The following is a 15,298-nucleotide window of genomic DNA, read 5'->3' as shown; positions in this document are numbered from 1 at the left end:
TATCCTCCAATTAAAACAAATAATTAAAAATGAAATTACATTCTTTGAAAAAGCTGAAACTATAATTAGTGTAGGTATAAAGTCTTAGTATGGAGACCTGGGATTGAGCTGATTCTTTTTTTTTTAACCCTAACCATCAACAAAGATCTGTCTAGTCAAAGCTATATTTTTTGCAATAGTCATGTATAAATGTGAGAGTTGGACTACAAAGAAAGCTGAGTGCTGAAGAACTGATACTTTTGAACTGTGGTGTTGGAGAAGATTCTTGAGAGTCCCTTAGATTCTAAGGAGATCCAACCAGTTAATGCTAAAGGAAATCAGTCCTGAATATTCATTGGAAGGACTGATGTTGAAGCTGAAACTCCAATAATTTGGCCCCCTGATGTGAAGAACTGAAAAAGACCCTGATGCTGGGAAAGATTGAAGGCAGGAGGAGAAGAGGATGACAGAGGATGAGATTCTTGGGTGGCATCACAGACTCAATGGACATGAGTTTGAGTAAACTCTGGGATTTGGTGATGGACAGTGAGGCCTGATGTGCTGCAGTTCATGGGGTCGCAAATAGTCAGACAAGACTGAGCCACTGAACTGAACTGAAGTCATGTCCAACCTTTTTGTGACCCCATGGACTGTAGCCCACCAGACTCCTCTGTCCAAGGTTCTCCAGGCAAAAATACTGGAACTGGTAGCTATTTCCTTCTCCAGTGGGCTTTTCCTGATCCAGGGAATGGACCCATGTCTCCTGCATTGGCAGGTGGATTCTTTACCACTGAACCACCAGGAAGCTCATGTATTTATTGAGTGAGTGAGTGAGTGAAGTTGCTCAGTTGTGTCCGACTCTTTGCGACCCCATGGACTGTAGCCTACCAAGCTCCTCTCTCCATGAGATTCTCCAGGAAAGGTACTGGAGTGGGTTGCCATTTCCTTCTCCAGAGGATCTTCCTGACCCAGGGATCGAACCTGGGTCTCCAGCATTCCAGGCAGATGCTTTAACCTCTGAGCCACCAGGGAAGCCCTCCTAAGATAATAACATATTATACTTTAAGAAAGTCTATGTGTGAAAATAGATTAGATAAATGATAGGTAGGGACATCGTGAAATAGGTAGATGATAGATAGATAGCTCTGTCCCTAAGAAGGTCAAGAAGAAAGGAATAAGATTCTTGCACCAATGAACACATTTAGGACCTACATACTGTTTACTAGATACTATTTCATACTTAAAAGTACCATTGCTCCCTATACCTGATTTTGAAAGTGAAAGTGAAAGTTGCTCAGTCCTGTCCAACTCTTTGTGTCCCTAGGGACTATACAGTCCCTGGAAATTTCCAGGCTAGAATAGTGGAGTGGGTAGCTTTTCCCTTCTCCAGGGGATCTTCCCAACCCAGGGATAGAGCCCAGGTCTCCCACATTGCAGGCAGATTCTTTACCATCTGAGCCTCAAGGGAAGCTCATACCTGATTTTACCCACTTTCACTTTAATGAGCACTGCTATTGAGTTTATATAACAATCAAACACTTGGGTAATTTGAGCATCTTCAAATCAACATTTCCATAACTGACCTTTGGTTTCTTTCCCATTATGTACCTTTTCCACTTCTCTCTATTATAGTACAATAGGCCTTCCTCTTCTCTCCCCCATGTTTGTTTTTTTTTTTTTTTTTTTCCCCCTCACTACCACTTTCTGGTTGGCTTCTCTGGTGGCTCATGGTAGAGTCAGCCTGCAGTATGGGAGACCCAGGTTTGATCCCTGGGTTAGGAAGATCCCCTGGAGAAGGAAATGGCTACCCACTCCAGTATTCTCGCTTGGAAAAACCCATGGATGGAGGAGCCTGGCAGGCTACAGTCCATGGGGTTGCAAAGAGTCGGACACAACTGAGTGACTTCACTGCTTCTACTTTCTGGTTAAGACAAATCCTTCAATGCATTCTCTAGTATACATTCAATCCAATTAGCGTTTCCAACCAAAACTGGTGTTGGGAGGCAGAGATATGAGTAAAATCCTCCAAGCCAAGAAGGAACTTTAAGTCTGAAAAATGAAGCAACATCTCCATAAAGTACAACAATGAAGTTTGCTCTCTAAGTAACTTATATATAATCAGGAAGAATGGGGCATATCAAAGATCAAGACAAATTTGAAGCTGCACTCCACAGAAAGGGAGATAAGGGTACTTAAAAGGACCAAAACTAAAACCTGAATCTGACTACCAGGGAGAATCAAGTCCACAGTTATGGGAAACAGTTCTCATACCTTTTTCTTTCTCCCCACAGGAGTCTCAGAACCAATGATTATCTATGTCAGCAAACACATCCTTCCAGTTTTCATATCAGATGAAGCAAGGATGAAAGTTAATAGAGAACTTATCTGGCTTGAGTACATTCCTTGTGAGTAAGGCTTAAGTTCAGTCAGGTCAAGAGGGTATGGGGTAGAACTTTGGACTTAAAGTGAGGCTGACAAAATAAAGTGTGGTTAAGATACACACTCACATTACCCTAAACATAGACCACATTACTTCCTATCTAAACTACAACAATAGCTTAGTAATATATTGCTTTAATGTTAGTCTTGTAAAGTCACACTTCATTCAGCATAAGCAACCATGAATGATATTTAAAAATAATGCTATTTTAATACTCTCATACTTTAAGTCTTTTCATGTCTTTTTATTATACATAGAGTAAAATACAAAATATTTGACTGGCAGTATAGTACATTGATTAAGAGAGCAGATTGGGTAGCTAGATTAGAAGCTTTCAAACCAATGTCCACCACTTCCCAGTTGTGTGGTCTTAAATACATCATTTCAAATCTTAATAGATGATGCTGTGAAAGTGCTGCATTCAATATGCCAGCAAATTTGGGAAACTCAGTAGTGGCCACAGGACTGGAAAAGTTCAGTTTTCATTCCAATCCCAAAGAAAGACAATGCCAAAGAATGTTCAAACTACCACACAATTGCATTCGTCTCACATGATAGCAAAGTAATGCTCAAAATTCTCCAAGTGAGGCTTCAACAGTACGTGAACCATGAACTTCCAGATGTTCAAGCTAGATTTAGAAAATGCAGAGGAACCAGAGATCAAATTGCCAACACCCACTGGATCATCGAAAAAGTGAGAGAGTTCCAGAAAAACATCTACTTTTGTTTTATTGACTACACGAAAGCCTTTGACTGTATGAATCACAACAAACTGTGGAAAATTCTTAAAGAGATGGGAATGTGAGACCACCTGACCTGCCTCCTGAGAAATCTGTATGCAGGACAAGAAGCAACAGTGAGAACTGCACGAGGATCAACAGACTGGTTCCAAATCAGGAAAGGAGTATGTCAAGGCTGTATATTGTCACTCTGCTTATTTAACTTTTATGCAGTGTACATCAAGTGAAATGCCAGACTTGATGAATCACAAACTGGAATCAAGATTGCCAGGAGAAATATCAATAACCTCTAATATGCAGATGACACCACCCTTATGGCAGAAAGTGATGAAGAACTAAAGAGCCTCTAGGTGAAAGTGAAAGAGGACAGTGAAAAAGTTGGCTTAAAACTCAACATTCAGAAAACTAAGACCATGGCATCCAGTCCCATCACTTCATGACAAATGAATGGGGAAACAATGGAAACAGTGGTTGACTTTATTCTGGGGGGCTTTAAAATCACTGCAGATGGTGACTGCAGCCACACAATTAAAAGACCTTTGCTCCTTGGAAGAAAAGTTATGACCAACCTAAACAGCATATTAAAAAACAGAGACATTACTTTACCAACAAAGGTCCATCTAGTCAAAGCTATGATTTTTCCAGTATTCATGTATGGATGTGAGAGTTGGACTATAAAGAAAGCTGAGTGCTAAAGAATTGATGCTTTTGAACTATGGTCTTGGAGAAGATTCTTGAGAGCCCCTTGGACTGCAAGGAGATCCAATCAATCCATCGTAAAGGAAATCAGTGTTGAATATTCATTGGAAGGACTGATGCTGAAGCTGAAACTCCAATACTTTGGTCCCCTAATGTGAAGAACTGACTCACTGGAAAAGACCCTGATGATGGGGAAGGTTGAAGGCGGGAGGAGAAGTGGATGACAGAGAATGAGATGGTTGGATGGCATCATTGACTCAATGGACATGAGTTTGTCTAAAGTCTGGGAGTTGGTGACGGCTAGGGAAAGCCTGACCTACTGTAGTCCATGGGGTCACAAGTAGTAGGACACAACTGAGCGACTGAACTGAACTGAAATACATCACTCAACATCTCGGTGGTGAAGAAGTTTTCTTATTTGTTAAATCAATGCTCATTTTACATAAATAGATTGCCAGTTATTTCTACAGAGAAAGATGGGTTTATTTGGGATAACAAAGAAGTGCGATTCAGATTCTGCAAAAATAAGTCCTGTGCAAATCCAGGTCAACAAGTAGAGTAGATATAGTAGGGAAAAGAAAGGAGGGCTAGAGTAAACAAAGGTTCTATTTGAGGAATTGAGAGTTCTAGGTATAGCGGTTTTTCATTGGCTGACTTCTGACAGTTTCTCATTGGCTGAGCTCTTGCCGGGCAAGAAGAGGAAGTCTTTTTTCTTCCTTTTGTGCTCTGTTATTATCATATGGTGTGAAAGCTTCTCTTTCTGGCCTCTCAAGCCTATTATAGTAGAGGTTTCAAATGATTAATTTGTAGGATACCTATGCTTTTAGATTATTTTAAGACTAAAGAATAAACGTGGAAGAATAGAGTATCATCTACCAAACTATAATGATAGCAGTCATTACAAAACCCTGCACAGTGTAAATAGGCAGTATATTTTTGCAGCATGAACAACTTCCCCAACCTGTAACTCTTAATTTACTTCAATCACTTAGCTTTTTTCAAACACACAGACCCTATAATAATCTTTTCTAACCTCTTCTCACATGATACTACATCTTCTTGAAATGCTCTCTTCACTACCTAATGTCTAACCAACTCCTATTTATCTTCCCATTCTGTAAATATTATCATTGTCTCAGGCAGGCTAGAAAAATTTTTCCTCAGAAGAACTGTCATAATAAATAATAACATACTTTTTTTTACATATAAATATTTATTTACATGATACCTAGCTCACATTTGGACTGTAAACTCTATAATAGGAATGCAATAGCTTTTATCTACAAAATCAACTTTGTGAACCCTAACACATCATAAGTACTTAATATATGTTTGCAAAATTTTATTTGGAGAGAAATAACCCAGAAGCAAGGGAAAACTAAAAAAGAATTGTAAATAATCATATAAAACATGGTGAAATTAGATATCATATAATAATGTAAACATGACTATTATTTCAACCAGTCCATCCTTAAGAAAATCAGTCCTGAGTATTCACTGGAAGGACTGATGCTAAAACTGAAACTCCAATACTTTGGCCACCTGATGCGAAGAACTGACTCACTGGAAAAGATCCTTATGCTGGGAAAGATTGAAGGCAGAAAGAGAAGGGGATGACAGAGGATGAGATGGTTAGATGGCATCACCAAGCTTCAGGAGTTGGTGATGGACAGGGAAGCCAGGCATGCTGCAGTACATGGGGTTGCAAAGAGTCGGACATGACTGAGCATCTGAACTGACGGACTTAAGCATGACGAAAATGAAAAAAATAAATAAAAATATTTCAGATGTATAAAGAAAGTTTGCAATCTATAGATCTTAGAGACTACAATGTAAGAGCTAAAGGACTCTCAATCTAGCAGGGAAACATGATGAAAATGTAACACCATGAAAAACTGGCTGAAATACAATAAGCATAATTAAGAGCAAGATTAAGGAAATTTCTCTAATGAAAAGAAAGACCAAATTCTATACACGTTTACAGTGATGAGACCTGATGACAATGAAAGTCAATATATCCACTTACATAAGAAAGTACTAGAAGGAAATAGTTTGAAAAAAAATAAGACAGCAAACTAGGTTTTTTCTTAGACTAAAAAGAAAAATTTCAAAAATTATCTTATTACAGTAAAACACACACACACAAAGACAGAACTAGAAAATAGCTATTTAAAAAAACTCATTTTTGTACACTTGGATTGAATAGATATATAAGTTATATAAAATTATATTGCCAGTCAGCAATAATAAAAACATTCATAGTCAACATAGTCACTACCATAATTATATAAAGCTTTGCTCAGGGGAAAGTATCCTAAGAGAAAATTTATATGATCATTTCAGTATATGTGTGTATTTGTGTGTGCAAGTATATGCATTGAAAGATACTGCAGAATACATGCTAAATTTGTACAGCACTTATGGCTAGGAATTAAGATATTATGTAATTTATACTTTCCTCTCATATTAAAATCACTATCTGAATCTTTTTAAGTGAGCATGCTTTTCTTTTATAATCATAAAGAAAACATAAAACAAACAATTCTTTTCATATTTTAAATGAATGACAAAACAGTGAAATTCATGCATATATTTTAAAGGCATTTCTCAAAGCTAATTTGCTTTAAAGAGACAACATTAAATCAGCTGTCAACAAAATTAAAGCTAGAACTTTAAATTTTCATTGTTCTTCCCATGAAGCCTGATGATTAATATTGTATGTTTGCATGGACTGAAGCCAAACAACATTAAAACAAAAATTAATGTCTCAAAGAAACTGAGAGAATAAGATTTTTTTCATGTAGACAAATCTCTACATTCAAAATATCCACATGGAGTAGAAATGTTAAGTCTTGGTTTTTATTACAATCATCAATTTTTTAGGTAAAAATAGAAAATCCTGCAACCACTGAGAGAACACATTTACTATTTTTAGATTATTGATAGTCTTATAAAGATCAATTGCTTTTATAGTATTTTAGAAACATATAAGAATGGACTATTAAAGGGCCTTTGAAAAATATTTGCTTTGTTATAACATAGTTTCCTTTGTGACTCAGCTGGTAAAGATCTGCCCGCAATGCGGGAGACCTGGGTTTGGTCACTGGGTTGGGAAAATCCCCCGGAGAAGGGAAGGGCTACCCACTCCAGTATTCTGGCCTGGAGAATTCCATGTCCTGTATAGTCCGTGGCATCACAAGAGTCAGACACAACTGAGCGACTTTCCCTTTTCATCATAACTTTAAAAAAATTGAACATGACAAAGAAACTTTCAGTTCTTTATTGAGAAGTTTTCAGAGTTTTATCTGAAATAAATTTGTGTATGTGAGTATGATATGCTATCTGTGTAATATAAAAGCCTTGTAAAATATATTTTTGGGCTGTCTGTTTTTTGAGTAGAGGGAGATCTGGAAACCCAATTTGTATCTTCTAGGTTTACCAGAAGAGGGTGGAGTGCTGCTGGACCATGGGCAGTTTAATATTACACGTTTTATGCTACATAAGGGACTAATGGACTTAGATCATAAGTCTGCGTGTGTGTGCTCTGTCGCATCAGACTCTGAGACACCATGGACTGTAGCCCACCATGTCTGTGAACTCGCATCTCTTGCATTTCCAGCATTGGTAGGTGAATTCTTTACCACTGTGCCACTTGGGAAGCCTTAGATCATAAGTGTATAAACAGTAATAAAATGAAAAATAGATATTTTTAATTTCTAAGACTAAGATTAATGAATATTAAGGGCTTAAATTATCTTCTGTCCTAAGTAGTATCTAAAATTAACAACATGTCTCCAAATGAGTAATTCTGTGATCAGTTCAGTTCAGTTCAGTCGCTCAGTGGTGTTTGACTCTTTGCGACCCCATGAATCGCAGCACGCCAGGCCTCCCTATCCATCACCAACTCCCAGAGTTCACTCAGACTCACGTCCATCGAGTCCGTGATGCCATCCAGCCATCTCATCCTCTGTCATCCCCTTCTCCTCCTGCCCCCAATCCCTCCCAGCATCAGAGTCTTTTCCAATGAGTCAACTCTTCGCATGAGGTGGCCAAAGTACTGGAGTTTCAGCTTTAGCATCATTCCTTCCAAAGAACACCCAGGACTGATCTCCTTTGGAATGGACTGGTTGGATCTCCTTGCAGTCCAAGGGACTCTCAAGAGTCTTCTCCAACACCACAGTTCAAAAGCATCAATTCTTCAGTGCTCAGCCTCCTTAAAGTCCAACTCTCACATCCGTACATGACTACTGGAATAATCATAGCCTTGACTAGATGGACCATGGCTATTAAGGTTGGTCATAACTTTTCTTCCAAGGAGTAAGCATCTTTTAATTTCATGGCTGAAATCACCATCAGCAGTGATTTTGGAGCCCCCAAAAATAAAATCTGACACTGTTTCCACTGTTTCTCCATCTATTTCCCATGAAGTGATGGGACCGGATGCCATGATCTGCATTTTCTGAATGTTGAGCTTTAAGCCAACTTTTTCACTCTCCTCTTTCACTTTCATCAAGAAGCTTTTGAGTTCATCTTCACTTTCTGCCATAAGGGTGGTATCATCTGCATATCTGAGGTTATTGATATTTCTCCCGGCAATCTTGATTCCAGCTTGTGCTTCTTCCAGCCTAGCATTTCTCATGATGTACTCTGCATGTAAGTTAAATAAGCAGGGTGACAATATACAGCCTTGACGTACTCCTTTTCCTATTTGGAACCAGTCTCTTCGGTTATCTCTAATAATGTCCTCCCACTAATTCTTTTAATTCTGTAATTAAATGAAATTAAAAGAAAACGTAATTAAAAGAAAACTCAAATTCACTCCCCCCAAAATTACTTCACTGTGATCTGTTTGATATCCACTTTCTTTCATTATGATAACTGTTTTCTAATCACTCAAAATAAAATATACTTGTCTATGAACAGAATCAAAGCTTTCTGAGTTTAACTGGCAAGTATATGCAAGGTTTTCGCTATTTCAAAAGATTCAACAGTTAATTCATAACTTTATTCTTTTTGTATTATCTGGAGAACACTAGCCATTTATGATAGTGTTTATAATTGAAGAAGGGATCCCCTAGTAGCTCAGTTGATAAAGAATATGCCTGCAATGTAGGAGACCCAGGTTCAGTTTCTGGGTGGGGAAGATCCCCTGGGGAAGGGGAAGGCTACCCACTCCAGTATTCTGGCCTGATGAATTCCATGGACTGTAAAGTCCATGCAGTTGCAAAGAGTTGGACACGACTTAGCAACTTTCACTTTCACTTTTCACTTTCACTTTATAATTGATATATATTTTTGTTGTCAGAGTAATATGATGATTGATTGCTATTATACTATTAACTTATTTTTATTCCTATTTTTTATATGTGGATGGATTTATTTCCTTCTCTAAAATGTAAAGATATAATTTAGTATACAACGTGATGAAATTAATATCCTTCAGGCTTCATTTGATACAACTTATTTGATGTTTCATCTTCTCCCAATGATAATCTGTAGTTTTCTAATTTCAGTCTGAAACTGTTGTAATTGCAATACACAACTCATGTTTAAATGTTAATGGAGTGAAATTGCTCACATCCATATTTTAAGAGGTTTAAATATGTACAGTTCACAAACTCCAGGAAAAATGGAGTTTTTAAAAGATAAGAAAAAATAATCAGGATATTTCAACTGAAAAATTAAGTATAAACAAATCAGTAATGGAAATACTCAATCTTTAATTTTCTAGTGCATGTCAATTTGCAGTATAATGTGCCACCTGTTTGTAGCGAATGTCAAAGAAGTATGATAATCATGTGGCAGAAGTTTTATACATCTTATATGTTTCTATTTGCTAGCTAATTTTAACAAGTGTGTAGAATGTCTTCAAATATTAAAAAAATAAAACAATGCAATTTTATTTGGGTTAATTTGCTCTAATGTTGTAACCTATTGATATGTTTACTGGGTAACATCTAATTTCATAAATCTTACTATGGTTTATAACAGAAATAAACATCTGCTCTTTGGTTCCTGGCTCACAGCTTCTAAAACCCTTGGAATTTCATAAGTGCTAAGAACAAAAAAGATATCTTAATATTCATAACAAACCCTTCAATCATATAAGAGTTGATGTTAATAAGGTGATTTTAGGGTTATACCTCAAGATGGGGGCTGGTCACCAGGGGCAAATGACCATGTGATTAGTGTATCAGAACTTTCAGTCTCACCCCCTACCCCCAAGAGAGGGTAGGAGAGGAGCTGAAGGGTTGAAATCAACCCCAATGAACAATAATTTAATCAACTGTGGACTGTGTAATGAAGCCTCCATAAAATCTTAGCGGCTCAAGGTTAGAGAGCTTCCAGGTTGTGGAACCCCTGAAACTGGGGAGAGTGGGCTTGGAGTGGGCATGGGAGCTCCTGGCCCTTTCCCCCTTCTTGCCTAATGCATCTCTTCCATCTGGCTGCTCCTCAGTTATGTCTTTTTATAATAAAGCAGTAATGTAATCAGCTTCTCTGAGTTCTGTAAGCCACTCTAGCTAGTTAATGGAAACTGAGGAGGGATTTGTTGGAACAGCCAATCTATAGTTGGATGGTCAGAATCAAAATCTAGTATCACAAAAATATCTCAAAGCTATGAGTCAATTTAAATATTATTCTTTACCCCAAATTTCAAATAGAGATATTTAAAAATTTATTTTTTTGTTTTCTCTTATTGCTATTCTATTTCATACATTTGAATTTTTTAACATTTTTTTGAAGGATAATTGCTTTACAGAATTTTGTTGTTTTCTGTCAAACCTTAACATGAATCAGCCATAGGTATACATATATCCCTTCCCTTTTCAACCTCCCTCCCATCTCCTGTCCTGTCCCACCCCTCTAGATTGATACAGTCCCTCTTTGAGTTTCCTGAGCCTTACAGCAAATTCACATTGGCTATCTATGTTACATACAGTAATGTAAGTTTCCATGTTACTTTTTCCATACATCTCTCCCTCTCCTCACCTCTCCCTATGTTCATAAGCTTATTCTCTATGTCTGCTTTTCCATTACTGTCCTGTAAATAAATTCTTCAGTACCATTTTTCTAGATTCCGTATATATGCATTAAAATATGATATTTATATTTTTCTTTCTGACTCATTTCACTCCATAAAATAGATTTTAGATTCATCTACCTCATCAAAACTGACTCAAATATGCTCATTTTTATGGCTGAGTAAAAAGCCTCTTGATGAAAGTGAAAGAGGAGAGTGAAAAAGTTGGCTTAAAGCTCAACATTCAGAAAATGAAGATCATGGCATCTGGTCCCATCACTTCATGGGAAATAGATGGGGAAACAGTGGAAACAGTGTCAGACTTTATCTTTTGGGGCTCCAAAATCACTGCAGATGGTGATTGCAGCCATGAAATTAAAAGATGCTTACTCCTTGGAAGAAAAGTTATGACCAACCTAGATAACGTATTGAAAAGCAGAGACATTACTTTGCCAGCAAAGGTCCGTGTAGTCAAGGCTATGGTTTTTCCAGTGGTCATGTATGGATGTGAGAGTTTGACTGTGAAGAAAGCTGAGCGCCGAAGAATTGATGCTTTTGAACTGTGGTGTTGGAGAAGACTCTTGTGAACCCCTTGGACTGCAAGGAGATCCAACCAGTCCATTCTAAAGGAGGTCAGCCCTGGGTGTTCTTTGGAAGGATTGACGCTGAGGCTGCAACTCCAGTACTTTGGCCACCTCATAGGAAGAGCTGACTCATTGGAAAAGACTCTGAAGCTGGGAGGGATTGGGGGCAGGAGGAGAAGGAGAAGACAGAGGATGAGATGGCTGGATGGCATCACTGACTCAATGGACATGAATTTGAGTGAACTCCAGGAGTTGGTGATGGACAGGGAGGCCTGGAGTGCTGAGATTCAAGGGGTCGCAAAGAGTCGGACACAACTGAGCAACTGAACTGAACTGAATATTCCATTCTGTATATGTACCACAACTTCTTTATCCATTCATCTGTCAAAGGACATCTAGGTTGCTTCCATGTTCTAGCTATTGTAAATAGTGCTGCAATGAACAGTGGGATACATGTGTCTTATTCAATTTTGTTTTTTTCAGGGCATATGTCTAGGAGTGGGATTGCTGGATCATATGGTGGTTTTATTCCTAGTTTTTTAAGAAATCTCCATATCATCTTCCATAGTAACTGTATCAATTTACATTCCCACCAACAGTGCAAGAGCATTCCTTTTTCTCCACACCCTCTCCAGCATTTATTGTTTGTAGACTTTTTGATGGTGGCCATTCTGACAGGTATGAAGTGATATCTCATTGTGGTTTTGATTTGCTTTTCTCTAATAATGAGCGATGTTGAACATCTTTTCCTGTGTTTGTTAGCCATCTGTATGTCTTCTTTGGAGAAATGTCTACTTAGGTCCTTTTCCCACTATTTGACTGGGTTGTTTTTCTGGCATATGAACTGCTTGTATATTTTGGAAATTAATCTGTTGTCACTTGTTTCATTTGCTATTATTTTCTCCCATTCTGAGGGTTGTCTTTTCACCTTGCTTATAGTTTCCTCTGCTGTGCAAAAGCTTTTAAGTTTCATCAGGTCCCCTCCCACTTGTTTACTTTTGTTTTTATTACCATTACTCCATGAGGTGGATCATAGAGGATCTTGCTTTGATTTATGTCACTGAGTATTCTGTCTATGTTTTCCTCTAAGAGTTTTATAGTTTCTGGTTGTACCTTTAGGTCTTATGTTGAGTTTATCTTTGTGTGTGGTGTTAGGAAGTGTTCTAGTTTCATTCTTTTACAGTTTTCCCAGCACCATTTATTGAAGAGGCTGTCTTTGCCCCATTGTATATTCCTTCCTCCTTTGTCAAAAATAAGGTACCCACAGGTGCATGGGTTTATTTCTGGGCTTTTATCTTGCTCCATTGGTCTATATTTGTGTTTTTGTGCCAGTACCATACTGTCTTGATGATTGTGGCTTTGTAGTATAATCTGAAGTCAGGAAGGTTGATTCCTCCAGCCCCATTCTTCTTTTTCAGGATTGCTTTGGCTATTCGGGGTCTTTTGTGTTTCCATATGAATCATGAATTTTTTTCTTCTAGTTCTTTGAAAAATGCCATCATAGGGGTCACCCCAGTTTCATAGGGGTCACATTGAATCTGTAGATTGCATTTCGTGGTATAGTCATTTTCATGATATTGATTCTTCCTGCCCAGGAACATGGAATATCTCTCCATCTGTTTATGTCATCTTTGATTTCTTTCATCATAGGTGTATTATATTTTCCTGTGTACAGTTCTTTTGTCTATTTAGGTAAGTTTATTTCTAGATATTTATTTCTTTTTGTTGCAATGGTGAATGGGATTGATTCCTTAATTTATCTTTCTGATTTTTCAGTTAGTATATAGAAATGCAAGTGATTTCTGGTATTGATTTTGTATTCTGCAACTTGGCTAAATTAACTGATTAGCTATAGTAATTTTCTGATACTATCTTTAGGGTTTTCTATGTACAGTATCATGTCATCTGGAAATAATGAGAGTGTTACTTCTTTTCCAATCTGGATTCCTTTTATTTCTTTTTTTTTTTTTTTTTCTTCTCTTATTTCTGTAGCTAGGACTTCTAGAAATATGTTGAGTAGTAGTGGTGAAAGTGGAGACCCTTGTATTATTCCTGATGTTAGGGGGAATGTGTTCAATTTTTCACCACTGAGAATAATGTTTGCTATAGGCTTATCATATGCAGCCTAAATTTTAAAAGAGCTTTACATTGATGTAAGACAAACTTTGCAAAAATATAATTTTTTAGTAGTTACATAATTACTTTTGTCTAATCAGTAGCCTTTTACTTTATCCTCTTTAAATATATTTTCTATTTAATCTCTTCAAACACAGTACCATTTAATAGAGAAATAATAAGCAAGTCTCAGCACGTTAGCCTGGTTCCAAAGAATACTTTTTTAAAATTTCACTATTACAGCATAGTGTGGTTTTTATATGAAATATGCCCAGTAACTCTAACAGGTTATAACATCCTATCACTGCAGTGAAGTTAGAGCCTTGATTTGATGATAAGAAGCAGCATGTTTTCTACATTCGATTTGGCAAAATGATCTGACAACTGATACATCATTAACACATGGCTAAAATTGCTTGACTGCATTTTAAAAGATATTCAGAATACCCTTCTTTAAAAATTAAGAGTATCTATTTTATGCTTAATTAAAACTCTCAAATATATTTTAGAAATGTAATCACTCTTTATGTGTTTAAATTGTATAGCTATGCAATTTAATCATGGAATTTATAATAACCCATGTATTTTTAATAACAAGTTTAAATAAGTTATTATGATAAATTAAAACTTCAAAAAAAATATTTATATTTTACATACTTAAGAATACACCTCCTGCCTTTTATAAAATTCTTTTTGAAAATAAAAGCCACACCTAAACACAAACTGTAAAAATAATATTAAAATTAATAAAAGCAATATTTGCTTATTGGTATCATTGCAAATTGGTATAATGTATTTCTCTGAATCACTCATTGGAGATGTTCTTATTTATCTCTTCCATAGATATATAATGGACAGGAAGGAAACTGAGGTAGTAAGAAATAAAGTCAGGAGATGTGGTAAGGGTCAGTTTTAGTTTGTAGTTATGTGAAGAGAGTGACTTCTAGGCATTGATTGAGCTGGTGAACTATGGGGGAGTTCTGAGATGAGAGACATAACCTAGCTCACGTTAAATAACACCTTCCTACACTGAGAACAAACTTGAAAGAGCAAAGGTGAAAATAAGGATGTCAGTTGGAAGTGTCTACAATAATACAGGTAAAAGATGATGGTGATGAGGTTTCAGGGAAGCTGTTGAAGTAGGGAAAGTAATGAAAGCCTGGGTGTGTTTTGACGTGAAGCTTGAGGGTTTCCAGATAAGCTGAATATGTGTTACAGTGTGTGAGATAAAAAACACAAAAATCATTGTTGTCTCTCTCTCTCTCATTCTCTTTCTTTTTTTTTTTTTTTGACTTGAGCAAATAGGATGGTGTTGCCATCACCTGAGATAAAGAGAGACTCAAGGTGAAGGAGATACTGTGGGAAGTAGTAGAAGTTCATTGATGAACATGTTGAATTTGGGATGCCTATTAACATACTCAATTTTATTCAGTTCAGTTCAGTTCAGTCGCTCAGTCATGTCTGACTCTGCGACCCCATAAATCGTAGCACGCCAGGCCTCCCTGTCCATCATCAACTCCTGGAGTTCACTCAGATTCACTTCATCCAGTCAGTGATGCCATCCAGCCACCTCATCCTCTGTGGTCCCCTTCTCCTCCTGCCCTCAACCCCTCCCAGCATCAAAGTCTTTTCCAATGAGTCAACTCTTCGCATGAGGTGGCCAAAGTATTGGAGCTTCAGCTTCAGCATCATTCCTTCCAAAGAAATCCCAGGGCTGATC

At 37.2% G+C, this 15,298-nt stretch overlaps 1 non-coding gene across 1 annotated transcript; it reads right to left on the bottom strand.

The window, feature by feature from the left end:
- Window positions 1-938: 938 nt before the first annotated feature.
- TRNAS-GGA lies at window positions 939-1,011 on the bottom strand. Its single transcript has one exon. It is a non-coding gene; the product is annotated as a tRNA-Ser (tRNA).
- Window positions 1,012-15,298: the final 14,287 nt, after the last annotated feature.

The sequence above is a fragment of the Oryx dammah genome, unplaced genomic scaffold (genome assembly GCF_014754425.2).
Source record: "Oryx dammah isolate SB20612 unplaced genomic scaffold, SCBI_Odam_1.1 HiC_scaffold_12, whole genome shotgun sequence".
Lineage (NCBI taxonomy): Eukaryota > Metazoa > Chordata > Mammalia > Artiodactyla > Bovidae > Oryx > Oryx dammah.
Note: the sequence above shows the minus strand (reverse complement) of the source record. Positions and strands in the feature narration are given on the sequence as shown.